At 35.9% G+C, this 25,960-nt stretch overlaps 1 protein-coding gene across 2 annotated transcripts in view; it reads right to left on the bottom strand.

Moving 5' to 3' along the window:
* Positions 1-25,960, bottom strand: part of cdkal1 (CDK5 regulatory subunit associated protein 1-like 1) — a 417,958-nt gene that overhangs the window by 373,858 nt on the left and 18,140 nt on the right. The window lies entirely within an intron of this gene.

The following is a 25,960-nucleotide window of genomic DNA, read 5'->3' as shown; positions in this document are numbered from 1 at the left end:
TTGTTCTACCCATATCAATGGATCTAATTGGGGCCATGAAAATACATCCCACACCATTAGACCGTCACCACCAGCCTCAATTGTTGACACCCAGCAAGATGGATCCATGAACTCATGCTGCTTTCACCATATCCTGGTCCTCCCATCAACATGAAACAGCAAGAACCAAGATTCATCAGACCAGCTGATCTAAATTAAAAGGTAGGAAATCATATTTTATAGTTAACATTAATAAATTCTATTTTATTTTAGATTATACAAGTTAATGTTTGTCATATCAGCAGCAAAAAAAACATTTATAAATAAAGTGGTCTTGGATGGCATCAATTGTGAATCTTATAATAAGACTTTCATAAATTATTTATACTTAATCAGAATTAAGAGTGAAGCACAAAAATGGGGAGATAAATGTTAACTACAGGAAAGGGCATTTAAATCTGAAGAAGGATGCACTTCTTTGTACAAAAGATTGTGAAAGTATAGAACAAGGTATGCAGCCATATTGTTGAAGTTGATACTGTGTCTTTGCTCAAGAACCAGCTTGGTGATATCTTTAGATCAATTAGCTACTAAAAAACTAAGCAAGCCCAATGAGCTGAAGAGCCTCCTCTGGTTTGCATCAGTTCTTATGTTGTTAAAGTAAACATTTTGCTTAACTTAATTATAATACATAAACAGCAGCTTACATACCACATTTGTGACCTCAAGACATTCAGGTTCCATTTGTTTTGTGTTAGTGAACTAAAAGAATTGTTTGGGCTCCATCCCCCGATATACTGTTATTATATTTACCCCCCACCTGCCATCTCTTCAGACAATCATGGAGGATGGCACTTCAAAAGTAACCTCAAAACCGCAACACTAACAGGGTATCATTAATTTGTACAGCAGCAAAAAGTACCTTACCTTATAAATCCCATTTAATGACTTGATTATAGACCAGCCTATATCAAGCACCAATATCAATGGGTGGCTTCCATGTGCTGAGAACACAACAATTTATTCCAGTTCCTTCCTGTGATTACCCTGCTATTTGGGACATGCTCTGTGTTTATTCAAAACAATCTAAATAATTTCTATTAATTCCCTCCAAAAATACTTACTGTACAGGACTACACAAATTAAACTGCTGCATTTTCAATACACAATCAACTTAGTGAAGAGTACCATTTTTCAAGAAACAATAGTCAGAACTGTTAGAAGATTAATGATTTAAGTGGGACAGCTATGTTTGAGTATAACAAACAGACTTACCTACAAATAAACAAACAAATTCATAAGATCTAAAAATATATTACAAAGACATGCAGTTGGATAAAAAAAGTGATAACATTTAAAAAATGTAAATCCAAAATCGTTTGATTCCAGATAAAAACACCTATAAAAAAATAACAGTTGGTATTCTCTAACATTATTCTACTATATATACTGGAAGAATACTTAATGAAGGCAATCCATAACAAATGCTGTAAGACTCAAACTGTAACCAGAAACCTGCTGGACGTTTGTGGTACAGAACAAGTATGGAATAGAAAAAAATGGCAGTCTGAGACCACACTTGTAGAATAAATCTTTTTTGTCCAGATTATACCTGCATTGTCACCTGAGCAACAAGTATTGAGCTCCCTGGTGTTTTAAGAAGAGCAATTAGTGGAGCTGAACGCATTCTTCCAGGCAGTGGATGACCCACTTTGGGTGTAAACAGGGTAACTGCACTGTATTTGAGGTGCAAGTCTTAATATGGATTTTAGTGAAACTAAATCCACCAAATTTCAATTCAAACGCTGAAGCACTTCCTAAGGTAATTTGAAGATTTAGCTGCAAGTGAAGCAGTTATACTTATGTGGTATATTTCACGAAGCATATGATGGCCATATGTTAGTGTAAAAGGTTTTACTGCAACCTGCGAGGTGCACATCTGAAGCAGGTTTCAGTATTGTGAAAGCTGCAAAGTTTCTAGTTCAATTCTCAAAACACAGCAATCTGAACTAACAAGGTAGCCAGTTAACCATTCTGGTTTTGCAGGAACCTCATTTCATCGTATGTTCACGGAACCATCAAAAAAATTATACCTTTCAACTTGGATTTAATTGGCCAAACAATCTTTGAAATAGAGTACATTGCATAAGAGGATTACGTTTCTCAAGTAATTGATGACCTGTAGTAGGTGGAAAAATTATCTCTGCAAAGGTCCCAAGTATGACCTACCCTGCTATGTCATCCCAGTTCATCCCACAAATGTTAAATGTGTGTGCGAGGCACCAACATCATTTATGTCTCATTCTAATCTCTCAAGGAAGTCATTGTTTTTTTAATAGCATTAGAACATGTCCTACTAGAATGTTATCATGAATAGAAACCCAGAAGAAGGGCAACATTTTAAGTTTCAGAACTTGATCAATGGATCACCTTCCAATCAGGTCGCCCTCATTGTAAATGGAGAACTACAGACATGTTCAGTCTCGGCTTTCTCAATAACTGACTCTGATCAGGATATAAAAACTCCACAAATTTACTGTTTGAACACCCTCCAGAAAGTTATTTAATATTATACCGATGTAAATATAACTGGGGGAGCCTGAACAGTGATTGAAGGTCTACTATTATCCTGGAAGTCATTACAATTAATTTTATTTACATTAATTATTTCTGACCGTCACTGGTCTCCCATTAAAAAAAATGAAAGGAAATGGCCCTGAAAAGAACCAGCAAAGCTCTGTCCAAGGCTCACTACTCAAGTCACAGAGAACTCCAGGAAGGTGCGATCCAATTCCCCAGCCCCCCCATCTCATTTCTCATCCCACTGTGAACATCAATGAATGACCTTGGGAAATAGAGCACAGAGTGATAGAGAAGGAATTTATTGAGCGGAGTCTCAGCCAAGTCAGTCAAAAGAAGGGCCAGTCTTATGTCTGATATTTATTACATGTTAAAGCTAATAACACTTTCACGTTCACCGTACCACCTGGGCCTCTTACCTCTTCCAGGGGTGTCTGGAAGTGAACATGAGAAACCGCTGGGTCAGCCATTAAAGAGTTATCTTGGACATTTGCTGCAATAAGGCTTAATTGATGCTTTGCAGAAATTCAATGGTGCCTGAAACTAGGTCATTAAGTAGTCTTAAATCATTAAGCTAATAAATGTTGACTCCAACAATTTCATATCATGTCAGGCGCTCTCTTTTCTTTTTAATATGCCAAATTGTGCTTCAAAGTTAAGACAACCAACGATGATATCTTTTAACCTAACTTTCCTTTAGATGTATAGTTCTACAAATAGATCAGTCATAAGACAAAGAATTAGGCAGAGACAAATTTAAGAACAGCTGGTTTGCTAAAATCAGCATAGGGCAGACCTTCTGGTTTTGGAGCGTTTGATTATTTCCCATATATGCAAAACTGTAGGTAGAATCACATCACCTGGAATTGGTTATAAAGGTTTTTGTAAAAAAAAGGTTAAGCCTAGCGAATGTTTAAGAGAGTGTAATATTTTGAATAACTTTTTTAGAATTAGCTTTTTTCTGTATTTTCTGAATGATTAGTGCTACAGTGCACTTAGAACCTCACCCTCTCTGATTTTACATTACATTATATAATTTAAATTTATATAATTATATAATAAACTACTGCAGATTCAAAGATTATCAAAAACAGATAAGTAAAAACGTTTTAAAAAAAGCTTTCTATACCATATCAGCACAAGGGCTGTAATTTGAAAGATGTCATTAAACTTAATAAATTAGCTTTTTCACCAGTGCTGTTTATTTGTAGAAGCAGCAACTATTCAGATTCCAGAAAATAAAAGACAGCTACCCACAGCTTGATTTTATACTCATCTTAAAGGTAAGTATCAGTCTCAAAGAAAGTCAAGAATACTGTTCATGTCAAGAGGCAAACATCCGTCACAGTGTTGAAACAAATTCCAAGTTAATAGCACTAGAATGCTACACAGGCTAAATATAATATTAAACTAACTCCGTGTTCCATGTCAAATCAAACCACTACTTTTTCTCCACATTCAGATCTGAAACAAACATAGAAGTTTTTAAACTCAGGCCTCTTTTAAATCAGACTTCTGCTTGTTTTTTTTATTTAAATCTTACACCCACAACTCTGGACTACTCACACTATGCTGCAATGCTTTTTGAAACTCAAGTGTGAAGCTAAATCGTTGAACTGTTACACCTATCCCCAGATGTCCAGTTCCATTCTTTGCTTAATTTTGTAACTGATAAGAATCTTTCTCCAAGTGTTTCTTTCTCACTTTCTCCAAGTGCTGCTTAACCAGGCAAACATCACAGGCATTTGATCACAAGCAGATTTAGGCCCTTTGGGCAAAATATTAAAACATTCATCTTAAACCTGCTAAAAAATGGCAAAGGGTAACAAGATTTTTAAAATTAGCAATGAGCATCTAAACCAGCCTTCCCCATTAACATCTGGAATTTTATCAGATTTCTTTTATGAAGTAACTTACATTTTGCTATGAAGGGAAGTTAAATGACAGTATCCTAATGGATGCTGATTGCACTCTCACAATGTATCCACTAGAATACACCTCTCTGAAACAGAAAACATTATTAGACAGCCTTTTCAGTCTCCAAAGCAGTTTCTCCAGCACTCAAATGATGCACACGTCCTTTAGTGGAAGTGACAGTAATGACAAGCTGCACTTCTAATGCATTTTCTGCCTGAGTAGAGTCTGTGCCGTGTTTCAGAGCACAGCTGCCCGCGTGCCTGCAACAGCTGTCAGTCACCGTCATCTCCTTTACCTTCAACTTCATACACATCTGCACCTTGTTAAGGATTCGCACCAGCTCAACATAAACCAAATCCAGTGCATCTAGGAAACTGACAAATAAACATTGCGCCTTTCAGACATATACACTTGATGCTGCTTTTAACCCTAGAAAAGGCCTGATCAGATTTCTCCCTTTATCTGAATGCAAGTTAAAGAGATAATCTGTGAAGTCATTAATTTGAAATCTGGTCTCTCACTCTAAATCAGTATGCATTCTGTTAATTGCCTTTTTCAAAACTGGATACAAATATTTTCCCCAGCAGTTGTGTGGTAGTTGCTCATGACATTTGTGCTTTCAAAGTGACGTACACAAAATTGGTAGACTCATGACTAGTAGCAAGAGTTTCAGTAGGACTTGTTACGATTGCCACCACCTTTACTCTTTAGTGCTGTGTCACTCATTCTTCCCTCGAATGGAAAGAGTGGGGAAGAAACAGTACAGATGAAAAGAGCTTCTTTCTCTAAGTGCCCAAGTTCTGAAAATCAGTATAGCCCAGAAAACTGAAGTAGTGCACTGGTAGTAGATATGGAAATAACAAAGCAATCCAAAATCGAAAAGGAACAATTTCAAATGCGTCTGCTAGAAATATATTGTCAATTTTCAGCTTTTCAGCAAACTTTTTTTTTTCTTGGCATGCCTATAATGCACATTATTCTCATGAATAATGTGCATTATAGGCATGCCTCCAGATCAATGTGATGCAAATTAATAAATCTATAAAAAAACAATCAAGATTTTGTGATTAACAGATGAGAAACAGATGACAGATCACTTCTACAGTCATCTTATAAAATGTAAAAATTGACATTAACCAGTTCACTGAAAAATGGGTACTCAAAGTAATTCTTCTTAGCAAAGGTGATATAACTTAAACATTTTAATTTAACCAACAACGAAGCAGTTAACAAAATCAACATGGTGGTGGCTGACAGGATTGTAGTTAGAGTGGAGAAATGAGCGACACTGAAGCAAATGTAGTGCTGCCAACGACCAGCTCGAAGGACAATGACATCGTCGACAGAAAAGGTCATTCAACTTCGGTAATTTGGAGATATTTTGTTTTTTTACAATCAGACATAAAACAGAGCACTTAAAACTTTAAGCTCTGTCTGAGCCATCTTCTATGTGTGTTTTATCACACCGCAATATTTAATTTTTCTATTAAGATATTTATTTTGTAAATGTTACTCATGCATATTTTGACATAGAAAGACTTGAATACTCTCTACCTCAGATTTGTTTAATGTTTCTGCTGTTTGGCAAGTGTTTGTTGTGTTCTTAAAATAAAGACTTGTTTAATTTACCAATTAACTGTCTGGTTTCTTCAACTTTCACTCAGGAGAAAAAAATCTGCCTTTAAACTTGAAAGAAATAATGATTTGACATTTATCGTGATAATTATCGATATCGACTGATATGAAAATTATTGTGATAATGTTTTTGGTCATATCGCCCAGCCCTATTTCAAATCCAGATTCTGCTGAAATACCTTAAAAGAGCACTGAATTGTCAAAATAAGAAAACTTACTTAATTAATCCACCATTTTTAGTACCGTCAGCACAGTGCAGCTAGGTTCATGGCAATTCAAATGTTGCTCAACCAATCGCATTACTGAATTGCTTTCATCACTTCAGGTTTTACAGAGAACTTTTCTTTGCTTTTGTTAACACGTTTGTAACACATTAATCATGTTAAAAACAAGAAGGACAAAAACGACTAAGCTAGGTAAGACCACAAGAGATGTGACTACAAGGGGGGGGGTGACATTTATTGTTGTGAAAATTGCTTCATACTTCAAAAAACAAACAATAAAATACAAATTTCATAGTACGCATATTATGTGCCTCTTACATACTGTATGTACATTACATATGAAGGTGTATATGCAGAATGTGTTCAAGAGTGTACAGTAATCAAAACTATGATTTTTAAAGAAGGTTAATAAATTGGTATCGAGTGAAGCTGCAAAGACCACTAACTGCATTTTAAAAGGAAGTATGTTGTTGTAAAATAAACACCAAAAATGCAAAAAACTACAAATAAATTAGTAATTCACACTCTTAAATTAATTGTAATAATCCAAATAATAGTAATATGCACAGAAATAAATAATAGTATGAAAAGGTTATGCCTAGCAATCTGATAAATTATGCTATATACGTCCAGCCTGAAGTACATTTAAATTTAATCTAGACTGTCATAGCAAATGAGATTAACACCACCATTCTGTAGTGTAAATTGGCTAATCCACTCTGCTAGCAAACTATTAAAATTTTCTGAAACACTGTGGGGTTTCTGTCACTCTCTTCATCCATCAGTCTCCAGACTTGCCAAAATACTGGGGTGTTACCACATCAGTGATGACCACACTGAAAAGAATGGAAGAAAATTCCACAAGGCACCAGCTGAGGCAAGAAACATCATGAGTGATGCAATGACGAGCAATGCCAGGCGTATAGAGTAGTTAAAGGCAAGGTCTCCCTGACAGAATAAGGACAAGCACTGTCTTCCCAATTCCAGAATCCCTAGCACCGGGCAGTAAAAGGAATTTATTGAATTCAGCCTTTTGAATTGTTTTTCATAGAATCAAAACTTACTGACAAAACAAATCACTTGTGCTGATTCAAATACACACAGCTCTAAACCCTCCTGTGCCCATGAGAGAGATTTTGAACATATACAGTATTTTAGAGAGACTCACAGAAATATTCTTTTCATCATAAAATCTGACAAAGACAAAATATGATTTTAATCCTGTTTGCAAGCAACAGTAAAAAAAAATATCTGAAAGGTGAAGTTTATTTGATACTTTTCTTGAAAGGTATCTGGTTGTAAATGATTTAGCGGAGGCTGAGTGATGCAACAGCAGTAAAAGGAGCCTGAAAACTCCTAAATGCCCCCACTTTAAAAATAACTGGTGAACTTGTAGAGGTAATAAGGTGCAATTTTCTTTACATTACATAAATCTGATAATATTAGAACAAGGTGACTGCCATAAAATATAATATAGACTTAAAATATATCTGAAAATTAATTATTTGTTACTGTAACAAACACTAATTATCTAGGATACAATCAAAAGCCACTACTGTCTACTTTGTTAAACACTGTAGTACTAGACTTTAGTTGTTTTACCAGGATTGAAAAAACTTTAATGTAATGTAAATGTTAATGTAAAGGTTAATCTTGGCAAATCCCTGTGGTCCTACTTTTTTTAGAATAACATTATGGTTAAGGGGAGTGAGTGCTGAAAAAAAGTGGTAATTTTGTATTTGATTAAAACCTTTTGCAAAACTAAATTTGCCAAAATACTGTATTCCGTCCTTAACATATCCATATCACTAGGATTTTAATTTCTTCCTTATGTGAAATGAGGGCCTTTTCATGTGATGCACTATGTCTTCCTAAACATGATTAAATGAACCATTCCACAGGGAGGCACACTGTGCACAGGCATTATATTTGGGGCTTGAGTCACGAAACTTGAGAAGTACCTGCTTTCACATTATACACATTTGAAAAGACTTAGTACTGTCAACTTTGAAAAGTTTCTCCCAGTCAACAATTGCTTTCAAATGATACACAGCATATACTATAAATATAGCTTGAATACATGTATACTGTATGCTACACTGAAATAATGGCGTCAAAAGGTCTTTTCTATTTATCTGAGGTGTGAGCCTTTTAGTCCCCTGGAGAACTCATTTTTTGAAGATTCAAATACACAGCTAGAAGCCCTTTCATGCAAGTTACAGCCTTTTAATAGGGATGATAAAAATGGATTCACATATGGTTTCAGCACTGATAATAATAACCACCGAATGGCAACAGAGGTTAATTGTAACTTCATGTGTCAAATGCACAGGACAACTCAGATCACCATTTTACAAAAAGAATAAAATATATTTTTGATATTATTAATGTGAAATACACATTTGCAGTGTGTTTTTAGAATTTAATTTGCGATAAAAAGTATTTTGTGACATAAAATAGCATATATCCACATGGCAAAGACTAAAATATCAATATACATAACTATTGTTTCATAGACTTGGAAAAATAGTACTTAAAACTTAACAGTGAAACAAAAACATAATGCTTTCAGCATTAGTCTAATGAGATAAAATTTGGATTGTCACGGATTCGAAATAAGGGTTCAAAAGATTAGAATCTCTGAACTGGAAGCGACATAGATGGAAACTACACAGAAAGTTAAAATACTAGATTCTTTTTTTCAAATCTTTTGACAAATTTACTAGCGCTGACTTCTAAAGTGAAAGTTATGGCAACACTGAGAATAAGCAAATATTTACATATCATTTCAATGCCATCACTTGTATGAGATTCTCTGTTTGCCGTCAACTGACAGTGTCTATTAAATTCTGTAGCTGATTTGAATAAAATGTACACCTGTCAGTTTGCTCTGTAAACAGCAGATACAGTAAATAAAGAGCGCAGATGTTTTACAACACAACAGGCTGTGTTTTTGGATGGACTGCCTGACTCCATTACCATATGTCAAGACATATTTATTATTGTTTTGATTATTCGATCATTTGAATCACCCCATCAAAACCATCCATGGAAAATCTGTGCTGGCAACAATTAAATAATATGAGACAGAAAGGGATGATTTTAGTCATGTCCTAAGCAAAACTCTTTAAAACCCAATTCCTTGTTCAATTAAACTTATTTTAGCACAATTAGATATTAGAGCATGAAAGTTTATGTTTTGCTGTGTGGATATGAATTCCAAAACATATGAAAAAGCCTATATTCCAATCAATTCAACTCAAAACTCCTATTATTACATAATTACATAGAATACCAATCTTGTTAAAGACCACATGTTTCAATATCCCACTGTTTGAAAAAGTGGTAAAATAGTGTTAATCCTTCAGTGAAATTAATTTCTAAAAGGAAGTTCAGAATCAATGCAGAATCAAATGCTTTCACCCTTGATCTGATACTCCAGCTTTCACAGACTTGTACTGTATACATCTTATTATTTTTGTTCGACCAACAGTTTCAGCTCTGTTTCCTCTTCAGATTTATTTTATTGTAATTACAAGACAACACTAAAACACTCAAAAGTCATGGCCAAGAGTTAATCAGCACCAAATGTTACTCTTTAACAAACACATCACCACCACCAATCAATTCTTGAAGCTTGAAAGATAAAGAAATTAATTAAATGCAACATTTGGGAGCAATGCACAACATAAAATGAAGAGGAAGTTTCCTTCCAATATGCTGCCCTCAAAATGAACTCAAAATATAGAGACTGTCATAGAAAATAAATTTTATCATCAAAAGATGTTCATGCCTTTTTTGCGCTTTCAGCTCTCTGTGTATTCATGAACGTTTGAACTGATGTTCACTAGCTTCTACTGAAAGTTCTCGTCTTTTTAAAGAATTTTGAAGATAGTGTTTAATGATCTAAAACTTTTATCACTAAAGAAGGCACTGAAATAAATCTGTGTGCATATACATTACTTTATTAAAGAGATTGGATATTTGGTCATCTTCAGTGAATAAATTACCATTAAGGGGATATAATATTATCACAGGTGCACAATGGTCTCACATTTCATAAAAGTGCTGTAGTTTGTATGCATTTTTCTGATGTCTTAAATACCAGACATAAATAAAACAAAAGACAAAGAATGGCATTTCCAAAGACAAGAAGTACAGTATTCATTATTTTCAGAAATATAAGCTAAATAACTTAGCCTTGAAATCAAATGAGGAATTTTACAATAAAAATGCCTGACAAAAACATCTAAGTGGAGTAAAAGTCTCAGTATAATATAATAATGTACCAAAAAAGATAGTTTCCACAGGTGAGTTGGTACGTTTAGTATGATGACAGGTAAAAGTATTTTTAAAAATGATGTTGATATTTGGAAAAAATGACTCCATGAGTCTCAAATAACATTGTATAATGTAGAACGATTAAGAGAAGTGGGCAGTTTCATCCACATTGTTCATTTCCTCTAACTACTTACCACCACTATTTGCCCTTAATTACACAGGACACTGGCTCGAATTTAAACACCCCTCCTATTTGTTCAGGTTTAGCCAATAAATCATCCACCTGCTCTTTAACCCTGAAGCAAGAAGAGGTCTGCAATGCCAATAATAAAAAAGACTGATAATATTCACAATAGTTGTGCAGTTTGGGAACTCTATTTGAGCTAATCATTTCAGTGGATTAAACGGAACGATTCACCTTCCCCCAGCCAATTTGTTTATGTGATCCACTAAGTCAATTGGCTCAGAAGAGCGAATCAAGTGTCAGGTCAAGTGAGTCAACACAGTGAAATGATTCAGCTCTAATCGCTGAACTCAGAGAAAGAAGTAACTTGGAAAATAAAGTTGAGCGTGATTCAGTAAACATTAAGCAAATCCAAAAATAGTCAATCTCTATAAAACACACATTACCCTAATTATGTGTCTGATATTATTTCTTTTAATACAGTATTGAGTGTCGCAGTGTCATTCAGTGAATCAATCTTACTTCATTTTTTGAGTCGGTCAATGGCTTGGACTCGATTCAGGAGTTCTTGGTCGTTCACTGACTCAGACTTGATTCGGTGATGCTGCTTCCTTCATGCGAAGGGAGTAAAATGAAATCAGTTCACCACAATGAATCCAACAGCTCAGCTCTAATTCACTATGACCGAGAAGAATATTAGAGGTGAGACAACCAAGCCTGACAATTCTAATTACAATATTTACAATACTTACAATTGTTTACACAGGAGTTCACAGTCATTTAAAGCGCATGCATTCGGTCAGTTCTGACTATCTACTGCTCACCATGAAGCCACTCCTTGCAGATGAACAATGCAATGACAATGTGGAATTTGGCTGATTATCTTGTGTGTGCCTTGCTTGTGACTCCATTGCTGCAAAGACATTAGTAAAATCAGGCTGGATTGCATTTGCAATAATTATAACTACGAATGAATAAAGTAACTTATGTACTATGCAATTATTGTAAAGACATTACTCAAAACTTGTATGTATTGCTCAGTTCTCCAAATTTAGAATTTTCCAAGTTTCTTAGAGCAGCCAGCCAAGTGCTACTGGTTGGCATTAGCCATGAAGTGGCCAAAGACATCTCAACTGCCCATATCACAGCTACCCTTCGCTAACAGTGGGCACATGGTCATCAGTGAGAAGCATTGCTCCGAATTTTTAAATTAGAGGAGAAAAAATTAAAATACATTTCTGATTTTAAGGGGGAAAAAAAGGAAAAAATAGGAAATAAAAAACAATAATGTCCAAAAATGTAATGAATAATGCTAAATACAACTGGAATGGATATGCATACTTGTTCATGGAAACTGTAAGATCTTTATTTACAAGTTGTCTCCAAAAATTATATCGTAAGAGCTTTTGTTTTCTTGATCATACTTTACCAGTTTGTACAGACTTTTATGAGATGCTGTGCAAACCTTTGCAAAAATAAATGTACTGTAAAGTAATGCACTAGTTACAATTTTGTGTGGCAGCTTGAGACAAAAGCCCAAACAGAAATAAAAGGGAAACAGTTCCATGTATAATTTCCATGGAAATATCTAGGAAGATAAAATGGAATGGTTAGTAGAACGTAAAAAGACATGGATGAAGCAAGGTGTATCTATGGAGCACTGCCAGACAACTCATCCCCAGCTTAAGAATGTCAGCTTACCAGCCACTCCAATCTAACTCTAGTTAGGAAAGATGGAATTGGCAGCTTGTCCAGACAGTGTGCCTGGGCTTGCTGACCTCCTGGTGTTAGAAAAGAGACAGCTTGCATCCCTTTTCTGCCAATAAAACTCCTAATCAGAAGAGAGCGAAGCTGCTTATAAACACAGCACTGCTTCTACAGGAGTGGTACAGAAAAATATTAATACAAAGGTGCAGCATTTCACCAACAGTCAACACAAAAGGATTCTTACAAAGGATGTGACTGCTACTCATATTTCACTGTGGAATTTGTCTTCTTCAGTAGTAATCTTCATTCTAGCTCTATGATTAATCTTTGACAAACTAACCCAGATTCTGTTTTGAAATACATATGTGGTAAAAATTACATGTTAATGCTCCTGAAATTAAAACACGTAAAGGTATGTTTGCAGGTCCAAAATTAAAATCGCCAATCTTACACAAAATGCTACACACACCTGAATATTGATATGGAGAATTTAGCTTCTTATTTTTCAAGCAGACTAAACTGAATTATTTTAAAAAGTAGCAGGTAAATGTATTAAAATCAAATAAAAACCATCACAAAGACATTCTGTAAAAACATGTTGTCCACTTGTCCTTATGACATAAAAAAATCTATTTTATTGTATTAATGTTTTAACTAATTATGAGGAGTTGTTTCCCTAGTTACCAGGAATAAAAGCAATTTAGGTCATCTAACCCCCAATCCCCAGTCAAGCAGCTTCAATGCAAATGAGATGTAAATTCTGTAAAACCGAAAACTAGTTAAGAACCTAGTAATAAATACAGACTTTAGCCTCTTGGCACTCCAAACAGCCTTTAGGGGCCATATGCAAATAGTATGCAAATATCTGAGCTGCATTTATTTCAAGATAAAGGCCAAAACTCCTAAACTACTTGATTTTTTTGCATGTGGTACAATAAACGGTTCATTCAATACATTAACTTGATCAACTCAGTAAAGACCATGTTCTGAGGGTTTGCAGAATTGCTTTCAAAAGAAATGGCTCAAAATGGCTTAAGCAAATGAAAAGGAAAATAGAAGAAAATGAAACAAAAAACATTTACCTATAAAAGTACTGTAGGTAATCAACAGTGACTGCTAAGGATTGAAACATGGCTGACAGAACGCTGATTAACACCTCCCAGCTATCGCAATGCATTAGTGCTGTAGGGTGCAGACTCCCCAACCCCCAACTAGTAGCAGCGTGTTTTCACCTCCAAGAACCCCAATCAGCTTGCAGACTAAACAGACCCAGAGACCAGACAACCAGGCCTCAGGGTCTCAGTCTTTTTTTTTCATTTTCCCTTAGCAACCAAGCATGGCGTTGTTATCCAGTGGTGGGGGGAGGGAGAGGTTTGCTTGGGGGGAGTCTGAATAACACCAATGATCAGACAGCTAGCAAAAACAACTGGGGCTAAAACAGCTCAAAGAGAAAAACGGCAGTAGCATTTGGGGCTGAATACATTTCTTCCATTTCATCATAACCAGCTTAGTTATAGTTAGACTATCAAAACCACAAATACTTTGGTAAAGGACATTTTTATTACTATCTTTAGAGGGAAAACAGAAATGACCCATTCGACTGAGGAAGTGTTATGTACAATGTCAAAGCACACTCACGTTAATTAGCTGAAATTTGACACTATTTTTTATTTGTAATTGCGCTGAGATCTGACTGAGCAAACAAATTTTACTCATTCCAAGTAAAATTGTAAGCCAAAAAACATATCAGACAACATACAATTTGTCATCTTAAAAATATAATAAAGATACAAAAACAAACTTGTTCACTTGTGTAAAATTATTTTTTCTTCCACGGCCACTGCCCTTTCTTCTGCTTAGCAGTAAATGATCGTGTTGATGAGACAGGGCAATGCTAATTTTACATTCTGTATATAAGGTCAGAGCAATTTGAACCATATTTATGACTATAATTATGATTATATATATATTTATGATTATAATTGTTATAATCGCATATTACAAAAAATAGTTTAATGGCACCTATAGTAAATCTATATGTTATAGATTAACATTTTACTTTACAAGCTGGAGGCATGAGAGTTCAGATCCCCAAAAGGAGATGTACCAATGTTTGTTTTAGTTTAGTCAACCTGCCTCCTTGCTTTGAAACACAATGTTATCACCAGCTTTGACAAAGTCTTTTGGACAGTTATAGGACAGTGATGTTCAGCTCTACATAGCAGCACCAATCATTAGATATTCTCCTGCACAAGGATAAAAGCACAGCTGCCACTTCTCAGAGTACCTTTTCTTTTAGTAACTCAAGGGGTAAGGGTAAATCAGAGCCACTCATGCAGTTTATGTCTTGACAGGGTGGCTCGGATATACATATGGCCGACGTGAACAGGACCAAACCCAGATTACAATACAGATTTCACTTCACAGAAAAACTAGCTTGACGGCTGAGGCCCACAAAACAGTCTGTGATGTAGGTTTAAGCACTTGACGGCTGCATCACTTTGAAGTGCAGATCCAGGTTTGAAATGTAAATGACTTGTAGCCCCGGAAGAGGCCGGAAAGCGTTGGCTGGGGTGAGCACTGGCTATCCTCTCCAGCTCAGGAGAGGGGATGAGAACGTTAGTAGTGCAACAGCTGTAGGGCTGGGTTCCCAGGGACCTCTCTGGCTTGGACCTGCCTGAAGAGGCATTAAAATTTCATTCCAGGCGAAAGAAATAATTACCATCATGAAATGCAAGCATTCATAAACTAATCTGGAAGAAATCTCTACACAGTGTTGTTATTCTTGTCAGAGACCAGCTCTACACCATGAAACCATAACAAAAGAAAATGAGTTACTTATTTGTTGAGCATCATACTGCATTCCTGTTCTTCAGCAAAAGAAAAACAGAGGTACAGGCAAGTTATTTACAAAACATTTGACAATTAATTGCACAAAACCTTTGCCAGTGAGTGGGTTGTACAATTAAGTTATAACACAGTTCAGTCTAATGGCCATAAAAACACTGGGTAGAACGAAAGTCCTAAAATATTTCAATTGTAGACAGAATGAATAATCAAAATCACAAATACACAATTATTTGTTTCTAAAAATTGTATCCTTTCTGACAAGGTCGTTGGACTCCTGTGTAAAGTATCGAGAAAGGCAGCAGCATATTAAGAACAACTGATAAAGAGCACCCTAGCAGAAAAGCTATTACAGGCTTAGCGTGAGCTCATTCAAGTTCAGTATGCCTTATCAGAGATTAATTATACATGCTGGACAGCATCAACTAACAGGGCGTACAGCTAGCCCAGACACACCAAATGACTTATATCAGTAAAGCTAGAATGTCATCTGTTAACTTATATTATTACACAGGTATTTTGTAATCAGATAAGCCATATCAATGTAATAGCTTCCCCAAATACAAAATACTCTTATTTAAACCAGAAACGCAAACAACAAAATGAAAATTTCACAGTAATGATGAACAGAACTAAAACACAAATATTAAAAAAATAAAATATTCCACAGTCATTTTGGGATGTTGCCTGTGTTTCTGTTTTCCACACCTAACTATAGTGTACCCTTTAGCTTGATCTTATCAAGTGTCAGAAGCTGAGCACGGCTGGGCCTGCTCAGTGCCAAGGTGGGAGACCTTCATTATCTATAGAACCGCTTTTTTCAAATTAAGCGCCATACTTACAAGAAAAAGCAATTATATCTGATTTTGCCTGAGTGACCCGACCCGCTTAGTACAAAATACTAATTTCCCAAAGAGATGTAGGTTCATATATATTTTTTAAAGATTTCCTTATTCTTTCACCCCAAAATTAGGAAAGACACTTGAAAAAAACCTTGATTAATTTGAGCTTTAGGTGTCACTTTGTCACTCTGCCACAACTTTGCAAACTAACAGCAAGTAACAGTCAGTTGTTTATACCTACAATGATGAAAACTGTAGCTTGTGTGTTCCACAGAACACCATGAAATTGATCCTTCTATCTTCAGAAAGAGTATATCGGATTTTTTTTTTAAATCTGAGAAACTCTGACAACAACTAACCTAATGGTAAAGAGCTTTATTGTTTAACTGATGATCAAAAAGTTTAATTTATGGACTCTTTAACAACAATCAACCACTAAGTGGCTTCCTAATCAAGTGGAATGAAGAATGAAATTACAGAGGGGAAGAACTTTTATACTTTTCTCTCAGATACCAGTAATGAGTTATCCAGAAGCAGGTAATAAAACTACTAACGGCAAATCCAAACTCCAAGACACCAGGCCACATAATAATATCCTACTCTGTTAATCTCTTAAGACTTATATAAAATTGAATATGTTCAGTACAGTTTTGATGTCTTCCAGTTAAGGTTTTTATCATAATTAAAACAGTTGTAAAAATGTACTCATAAAAGCTGATGCTTGCTACACCACACTATGACAAAGGCATGATGTAACTTTAGGAAGTAGTTTAAAAAAAAAGGTTTTGGCATATTCCTTTTTCAGTCTCTTTGGTCTACATTTTAAATGCTTACACACTTATTAAATAAGTCCATTAAATGTTCTGTGTGGCAAAGGTGAAAAAATCTGTAATGTATTCAGCAATGTAATGTAACTAATCAAGATGAAAAACATATAAAAAAGGCAAATTAAAAAAAAATTCAAATACTTAAGATGATGTTTCGCATGGCTGAGAGATGTATCCAATTAATGTAAATTGCAATATTATTGTACTGTGACATACTGAGACCTTTCACAGACTACACTAAAAAAAAAGATGCATCTCAATTACAAATTATGAGGCATGAGATAATGTAGTTAACCATTTTAGAATGGTCAGAAATCTGACCATATAGCCCAAACAACCTGAACATGCAATATTGTGAAGTTGTGAACTTCAACAAAACAGATTTTCTTGGTTTTCTGACTGTGCAATCCATATTTATTACAAAGTTTACCCTCTTAGACTCTGGGGAATTGGACTTAGTCTAGATGAATGTAGGATATTCGATCGGTTGAACTCATCTATGCTCTTTATTGTCTTGCAATCCAAAGCAGAACACATACAGAAACAACAATTTAAGGAAAACAAGTTTTTTACAAATAATTTCAATAGATATGTGCATATGGAAAATGTGATTAATCTATGTCTTTTGATATTTCTCAGTATGTGTTAAGCAAAATAATATGCAATTTCTTTATTGCACAGAACACATACCAATAAATAAGGACTTTTAGACAGCTAGACATGGAATGTCATAACAATCCAACAAATAAAACAAGGCTCATGCATGTCTCCGTTAAACTCTGAACAGGTCTTTTTAAAAATCCACAATCAAAACAGATAGAACTTGAACAGAAATCCTAAAACCTTTTCTTAAAATATAACACAATTTCTTGATGTTGAAACAGCAAAGCTGCACTTTCAAGATTCAATGGGATTTTTCTGAGGATTTCACAAATTAAACCACTTGCAAAACAGTCAGAAATCTAAATTGTCCCCCTGTGGCACTTACTTTTATCATCTATTGCTGTTTTTTTTTCCCACCACTGAAAAATAATTTTTAAAAACAGAAGAGCATTTTTCTTCAAGAGCATTTTTTGACGACATGTATCATTAAAAATGGATCCTCTGAATACCAAATGCTTTCAATATAGCTTTGTTTTAAAATAAATTACGCTATTTTCAAAAGCTGATTTATAAGAAATTCATGAAAACCCTAATGCTTAATCCTGCATGTGGACTTGTTCAAAGTGCCTTTCTACAAAGCTGCCCGAGGCATTTAACAGGCAGGGGAAAAATAAGCAAATCCCAGAGTATAATCTAGTTTAACGCATAATTAATAAACAGAAAAAAACAATTTCAAGTGATTCTGATTATGAATAATGCATGGGGTTTCTCCTACGTCCAGAAAGCAAAGGCCTCCTTCTATATTTCTTTTTTTCTTTAACCTTAATCGAGAAAGTCACTGAAGTGTTCTGGACTGTCAGTAAAATAAAATATTGACCAACTACAACCATAAGATGTGTAGTTGTTTGTGCATAGTGAGCAAATAGAAGGGGATAAATTAATTCTACAGTATTTTTCTGTATGTATTTTAGCTACAAAGGAACAAGTAATGGGTATATTCCATGCTGAAAAGAGAAGAAAGAAAACACAACATTTCAACTGTGGAGCCTTTAGCTAGCTACACATTCCTTGTAAGAATAAAACAAGGGATCAAAAAGAGACTAAAAGTAAAAAAAAAGGATACATTCCCATTACATCATTTGTCAAAAAGTGGAAGGATAATTTAAAGGAATAATAAACTAATTAGAAACGTATGCATTCTAACAATTATAGCATTTTCACTCACTTTTATCAGTACAAAAATTACTTATTTCTTATTAACTTATTCTACATATTATACTTTATAATTTTTAAAAAGGAACTAATCTGTTTCCTTTCTAGGCAAAGTAACAGTCTTCCATTATAAAAACCTGAACAGCCGGTATTTGGAAAAAGTGGGAGGAAACCAGATTAACTGAAAAAGTGTCATGCAAATGTGGGGAAAAGATACAAACACTACACAGAGAGCCAGATTCAAACCCAGGGCTGTGAAGTGACAGCATTCCCCACTGTGCCACCATTCCACCCCAATACATGTATTATAAATATTCATTACATTTCACTTGCTTTCTGAAACTGTTCTTGCAGACGTTATATAATTATTATTTGAGGGCTGCAAGTTTTAAAGAAACCAAAGCAATACAGCATCAGATACATGTCTGAGTTTTATTGGCAGAATGAAGCTGTGTAAATCATCAGTCATACTTTGGGTATGTCACAAGGACGCAGAATTGTGAGGTTGTCAAGTTTTTAAATGCAAACTCCTGCTGTTAGCAAAACAGAATACTGAGGCTCTTTCTTCAGTAAGTTTCTGTGAACCCTTGACACAGTTCAGGCCATCTCTCCACTGCACTTTATTCTCTCCACTTACTGTATGCACATTTTTCTAGCTCAGACTGCAGTCAATATGCCACAGGAGTCCTGCCGTGCTTTGAGGATGTTAATGCAAGGAAAAGCAGCTTCACATGCACCAGCAGTCTGATTCTTCATACACTCTGAACATTGACTCAGACAGTCACAGCAGGTAGTAAAGATGTTGTCCCCCCATTTGCACAGGTTCCAATCAGAATGACTTCATGGACTTACTCTGCTTTTTGCTAATGTGATGTTAGACAGTGATTTGGGGATTTTTTTTTGCATAAAAACAGTGATGTGCCTTGACCACATTACCATATACTCACCTTAAGATAAAGAAAATGTCCAGCAGGGATTTATACATACAGCAGGGCTGCAAACTGACAAGAGAAAAACTTCATATAAATTTCAGACAGTTACTGAAAAAAGTGACAGCGGCCGCAAGAATATTTGGCAGATAAACAAAAAAGACAAAAAAATCACCCAGGAAAGGTTTAAGAAAAGGCCGAACAGTACACCTGTACTTGAACACAGTACCCCTGACCTTGACCCTTATATTAATTGTGGTTCAGCGAGAACACCTGAGCAGACACTGGAATCCCAAATTAGCAGGGCTGTACACTAGATCAAATCTGAGCAGCTGAGTTCGTCAAGTTTGGGAAAACAAAACTGACAAAAGAGTGTGTAGGATATTTGTCACTGATTTCCTGCTATCTTGCCTCTTCAAATAAGCACTTCAACATCACCACTGTAGTGTACTGGGTGTGCACTACCTCAGAAATTTAATGTTTTACTTCCTTCTGGACTAATCAATATGTATCAAGAAGCAGAAATGATGTGCAATATTAATATATAAACTGTCTGAAAAATGGCAAGATGTATTTTTTACCCTTACCATGGTTTTTAGAGAAGGCAATGTTAATGTATAGCAAAAAATGTTTAGCACACAGGACATTATTAAAAAAAATAATAATAATATAGTTCTTATAGATGGATAAGATCAGATCATTTTATTGGCCATATACAATTTCTTGTATTAAGAATTAGTCTTTTTGCATGAGACAGCATGATAATTAGTCTTTTCTCTGCTCTCCATGAGACACAGAGACAGGGAGAGAGAAGCTTGGGGTAAGAGCGCAGGGTCAGCCATTTATATAGCTCCCCAGGAGCCGTTGGGGTTAAGGGCCTTGCTCAGGAGCCCAATGGAGGAGGATTCCTCTGGCAGCCGCGGGATTCAAACCAGCAACCTCCCCAGCCACAGGTGCAGATACTTAGCCACAGGGCCACTGCACCGCCTCTTTATCCACCTTCTGTCCTTCAGGTTTCACGATTCCACTCCCTTTTCCAAAATACTTGCAAAGAGTCAGAGGAATGCAAATGGGACTAACACCATCACACTAGCCTCACCTGACTAAGAAAATTATTTTGCCCGACAAAAAAAAATGTACATATCAGGATGACACCTATGTCATAACACTTCTAGCATCCTCCATCCAGCAGCACTCTGCTTGTGTTCCAGCAGTTCTGAAAAATGCATTGCTGCTGGTGCACCTGTGGCTTTATTCTGTAGTAGGCTACTTGATAAAAAACCAACATTTGGATTAATTCCCTGAGCGCAGTAAATAGATAATAAGCAAGTACAATCCACATAAATAGATACAGAGCCTGTACGCTTGCTGTGTAGCAGATGCCCATGTTAATGCTCAAGGTCATAAGTACAAAACAGTGCTCAGTTGTTGATTTATTAAACTTTGTGGGTGTCCGTTGCAGCGCTCCAAGTGCTTCCATTACCCTTCCATATTTACACACAGAACAATCTTTTCTCTCATCAATATAATACTGTACTTGCAGACAAAGGATTTATAGCTCTCTGGAATACCAAGCAATTCATTACTACCTGTGCATGCCTGCATCACTATACTAATATCATGGGAAAAGGCTTAGGCCAGGTGGTAACCTACACCCCCCATCCCTGCCCCCTATCTATCTATTAGCTAGTGAACTGACCAGCTATCTTATTATTGTAGCTAAACAATATTATCCCGAACATACGTTATTTGACCACAACAACTAGCTTGTTTATACAGGATTCTTCGAAGATGTAGGATGCCCATGATGCTGCCTGAGGAAGAGCTTTGTGTATGAAATGCATTGCTAATTGCTATTTTCTGTCTGGTTCAAGCGATCGGGTTCTTTTAGCTACTCCGACAATTAGAAAATTTCAGGTTCATTCCTCATTTTTTAATCACTCTAGAGTTGATGCAAATATTTGGATTTTTCAGGCCAACGTATGAGGCCGTGACATTTGGTCCCATGGGCGAGACTGGAGAACTGGGCGATTACATACCATGGTGGCTGCCAGCTGGTAAATGATCTTGCTGTGTATTACTATGAAACAGCATTCCAATATGGATTCCTGTGTATGTTTTGTCAGCATTCACACGTTTGTTTGGCAAAGCAGCGTACCTGGCCTCTGTACAACTGCAGAAAACCCTGAATATCTCACCCATGCAGAGACACACTTAACACATACCTTTATAGCATTAACAGAAATATGTAGGTCCAGACTGAAAATGTTAATTAATTTTATTTTCAATACTGATTAAGAACCTCTGAAAAGCTTGTAATTCCATTCCTAAAATGCTGGATGAAAATGTTGTTGCAGGCGTGCTTGACTTTGGTTTAAATTTGTGTTCTAAGTGCTGGTTGTGACTTAACGCTTTACAAAATGCAGTACATTTCCATTATTTCTTGACAAGGAACTATTAACCAAAATGTCTACACCCCTGTATTTAATCTTTCTTAGTCGGCATGCTCTAGCATTCTGATATCCTGTTAAAAAAAAAACAAAGATGAGAAAAAATCTGCCACAATAGTAATTCTAGATATTGGTAAATGAATGTGAGTGTGTATAATCTTTCAAAATCACAATATGATGCAACTCAGTCCGTAATTACAGAAACAATACAGGCCGCACCCTTTTCTTGTGTTCTGCTACCCTTCCATTCTGAAACGACTGTGGTGGGTTGCACAGATGAGGGCTGTAAGAGTACTGAACAAGCTCAGTAGACTGGCTTTCTTCAAGAAACAACTGGATGAGATCTTTGGATCAATTAGCTACAGTACTAGCAATCAAATGGGCTAGAAGGGCCAAATGGCCTCATATCGTTTGTTACCTTATGTGGATCAGAGGAGCCTTCAGCATGTCAAGATAGATGCAATGATCAAGAACATCCACTAGAGGCCACCAGAAACCACCAAAAAGTCAGAATTACTCAATATCTAATCAGCTTGCTTTAAACACTAGCTAAGTATACACAAGGAAATTAACAAGCTAGGAAATCTAACTTAAGTAAAACCATTCCGACCAAGAAGAAGTGTGGAGTCAGCAGTTGAAGAAGAGCACTTGGAGTCATCTTCTTGATGTACAGACTTGTTGTGTAGACTAACCGTGACAGTGGTAGCTTTCATAAACACTCATCATAAAAGAAACAAAGCACGTGAAGTCTGATAAAACCTGGGTATTGCAGAGAGAAAGGTCTGTCTGTAGGTTTGTCTCAGGCAGTTGCCAGACACCTAGGGGAAGGTCGGAGAGTAGAGTTGACACAATCCAGAAAGCACTGAGACAATGCAAAAGTTATATGATATGATGATGCTTCTCTGACTTCTCAGAAATGTGTTCTTTCATTTAAGAAATTATATTTTACACACACGGAGTACAACAGTAAAAAAGTACAAATAAACACTATGTTAAAATAAAAACATCTAAAAGAAAGTCATTACGCACAACCCCTTACAGGAATCCACAGCTTACCAGAACCTTTTTAACTCCCCCCACAGTTACCCTAAGCCCATAGAACTGCACATTACCCCTTCATTTTTTCACATAACCACTAATTGCTCTAGCCCATAACCAATACTCTTTTATTGATTGTGTAGCTTGACTGAATGTGCATGAAGTAATTCCACATTTTAGTTAGGTCTGCATTAAGGGACTCTAAAACATCTGTTGGTATTCTTCATGCAGAACATGCGAGGGATCAGAGGAGATACTAACAGCTTATATCAACAAACTCTTAATGTAAGCAGTATGAAAGCTCTGTTCAGGTGGCTGCCCTCCTAAGTTACTTCCCTTCATACAGGGATCTTTCAGAGACCTTAATGGGTTCATGTTGATCTTGGAGTTGAACCTCTATAAGTAGTCTCCACGGTCAACTGCCAACTTAAGATTATCAACAACTTCAGCAGTAGGCACTACCTGCTGTACAAGGTAAATGACCTTGTCTTTCATGATGTGCTCTTGCCACTGGCTCAGGATACTGAGATGTTATTGAAGTCAATTATACAGGATGCGATGAATGCTCTGTGAGACAGAAATGCTCAGAAAGCTTTAAAAACAAACAAGAAAAATATATTCTTCCTACTATAGTAACTATAGTAACTAAGCATAATTAAAATGTCTGAAAAGACAATAAGACACCAACTAACAGATTCTACCATGTGAAACTCCATATATAGTGTAATTTCTAAATATTATAAAACTAAAATGAACGTTCTTCTAATGCAGACCTTGATTTGTGAAGAATTCTACATGTGAAGAAGGCTCCACAACCAAAATGTTTTTTTCCTTCTACTTTTCAGTGTGGAATTAATCTCTCCTTATTCCAATTCACAAATATATTTGAGCAATTATTAATCATTCACAAGACACATAAATGCCAGTGGTTTCACATTTATTTAGTACTACACTTTCTCTTTGCTACACCAAACATGAAATGACTAATGCAAATTACTAGTGGCCCTTCAAACACCAGATGCAGTTTTAAAAAGCATTAATTTGGTTTTAGCCAGTGAACATCTACAAGGCTGGAGTCTAGACATGCAGAATTAATATCAAACAAGTGCTCTCTTCAGGTCACCAGCCATTCCAGCTCCATTTCAGCAGGTGGTAAAAGTAATGCAGTCATTAAAATTTATGTGTAAAGATTCAAAGTAGGTTATCTTTCCCAAGGAAAAAAAAAGCTTTTAAAAACAGCCTTTAAAAACATTTGACTGTCCTCTTCAATCAGTTTTCTAAACATATCCTATTAAATTTCACATTCTCTGCACCCTTAACAGAAGCGGACGGCAAAGTTTAATTACTTGTCTTTGTGCGAGTGACTCGAGGGTTTTAGAAAACCAATTCACAAGTGTTAAACACCACAACTGATGCATGGACAGAACTGACTCATGCTTTAGTTAAACCTGCTTGAAAAAAAGTGTTTCAACCACCCAATTACAGATTGGTCAGTAGCTTAGTAACTTGTCAATTACACTGAAGTTTATTTTTTAATTTTAAAAGGAACCCTTTCTGATTAATGTTAATAGTTACTAATAAATTTATAGTACAGTGTACTAATTTTCCCCCCGATGATATTTCTCAAGACTTATTCCCCAAAATCTAGTCACACGTCTGTGAGCCAGATGTTTGTGCTAACCACGTTAGTGCTACATAACAGAAATGATCTCAATGTGGTTAAGTCATTCAATATGTACTTCTGATAGTAAGGTTAATTAAACGTAGTGTAGCCATGTTAATGACTAGAGACAGCTTTACCTCCCAGCTGTATTACAGAAAAATCCTACATTGCCGTCTAGCAAAAGTTCATTAACATGGCAATTTTATTCATTTAAATTAAGAATTTAGGGAAACATGAAACATCGGATGGGCTCCAACTATGGTTGATCAAGTGTAGCGTTCGAGGCTGGGAGGAGAAGAAAGGTACTACTTCACTCCACAAATGAAATGCAATAAGATCATTCCATTGTAAGCTGACCTCCGCATGGAGCCCTGACAGTGTAAGTCAAGGCAATATTGTAGCTAAAGCAATTCAATCCCATCCCCCAACCCAAAGCTTGGAAATAAATTGAGCCCACAGCCCCATGCCTTCTTTCTGCAAGTGCTGTACTTTCAAGATTTCACGTTATTAAAGCAGAGGTTAAAGGGCTCCTCGTCTGGCAGTATCAGACAGGTAAACTTTATAAATGGCCAGGGGGTAAACATCCTGCCCAGACTGCAGTAACCAGATTCCATGTGTACTGGCTTTTTATGACAAAAATTGAATGTTTTTATTTCCCCAGACTGAAAAAAAAGATTATGTTTTTGCAAGGTACAAAAAACAACTGGACTACTTTCATTGGATATCAACATGCTTTACAGGACCAATTCATGTGACAAAATGAAAGTACATTTCAAAAGCAGAGCCCTGCTGGGAAACAAAAGATATGAGTATGGCAATCTGTCACAGACCCAGTCTTAAAATTTACAGAGAGTCCTGATGTTTATCCTGAGATGCAGGTCACTGCAGGCAACTGAAATCTCCAAGAAAGAGACACTGAAACTACATAAGCTCATCTTATCCAGCTGCTTAAGTAAGCTTTAAAAATGCCTACTGACACCACAGAACTACCACAATACTGAATGATACTATAAGTCAAAAAAATTCAGAGACTTCAATTATA

Source organism: Lepisosteus oculatus, chromosome 10, assembly GCF_040954835.1.
Source record: "Lepisosteus oculatus isolate fLepOcu1 chromosome 10, fLepOcu1.hap2, whole genome shotgun sequence".
NCBI lineage: Eukaryota > Metazoa > Chordata > Actinopteri > Semionotiformes > Lepisosteidae > Lepisosteus > Lepisosteus oculatus.
This window is presented reverse-complemented; position numbering and strand designations above follow the sequence as displayed.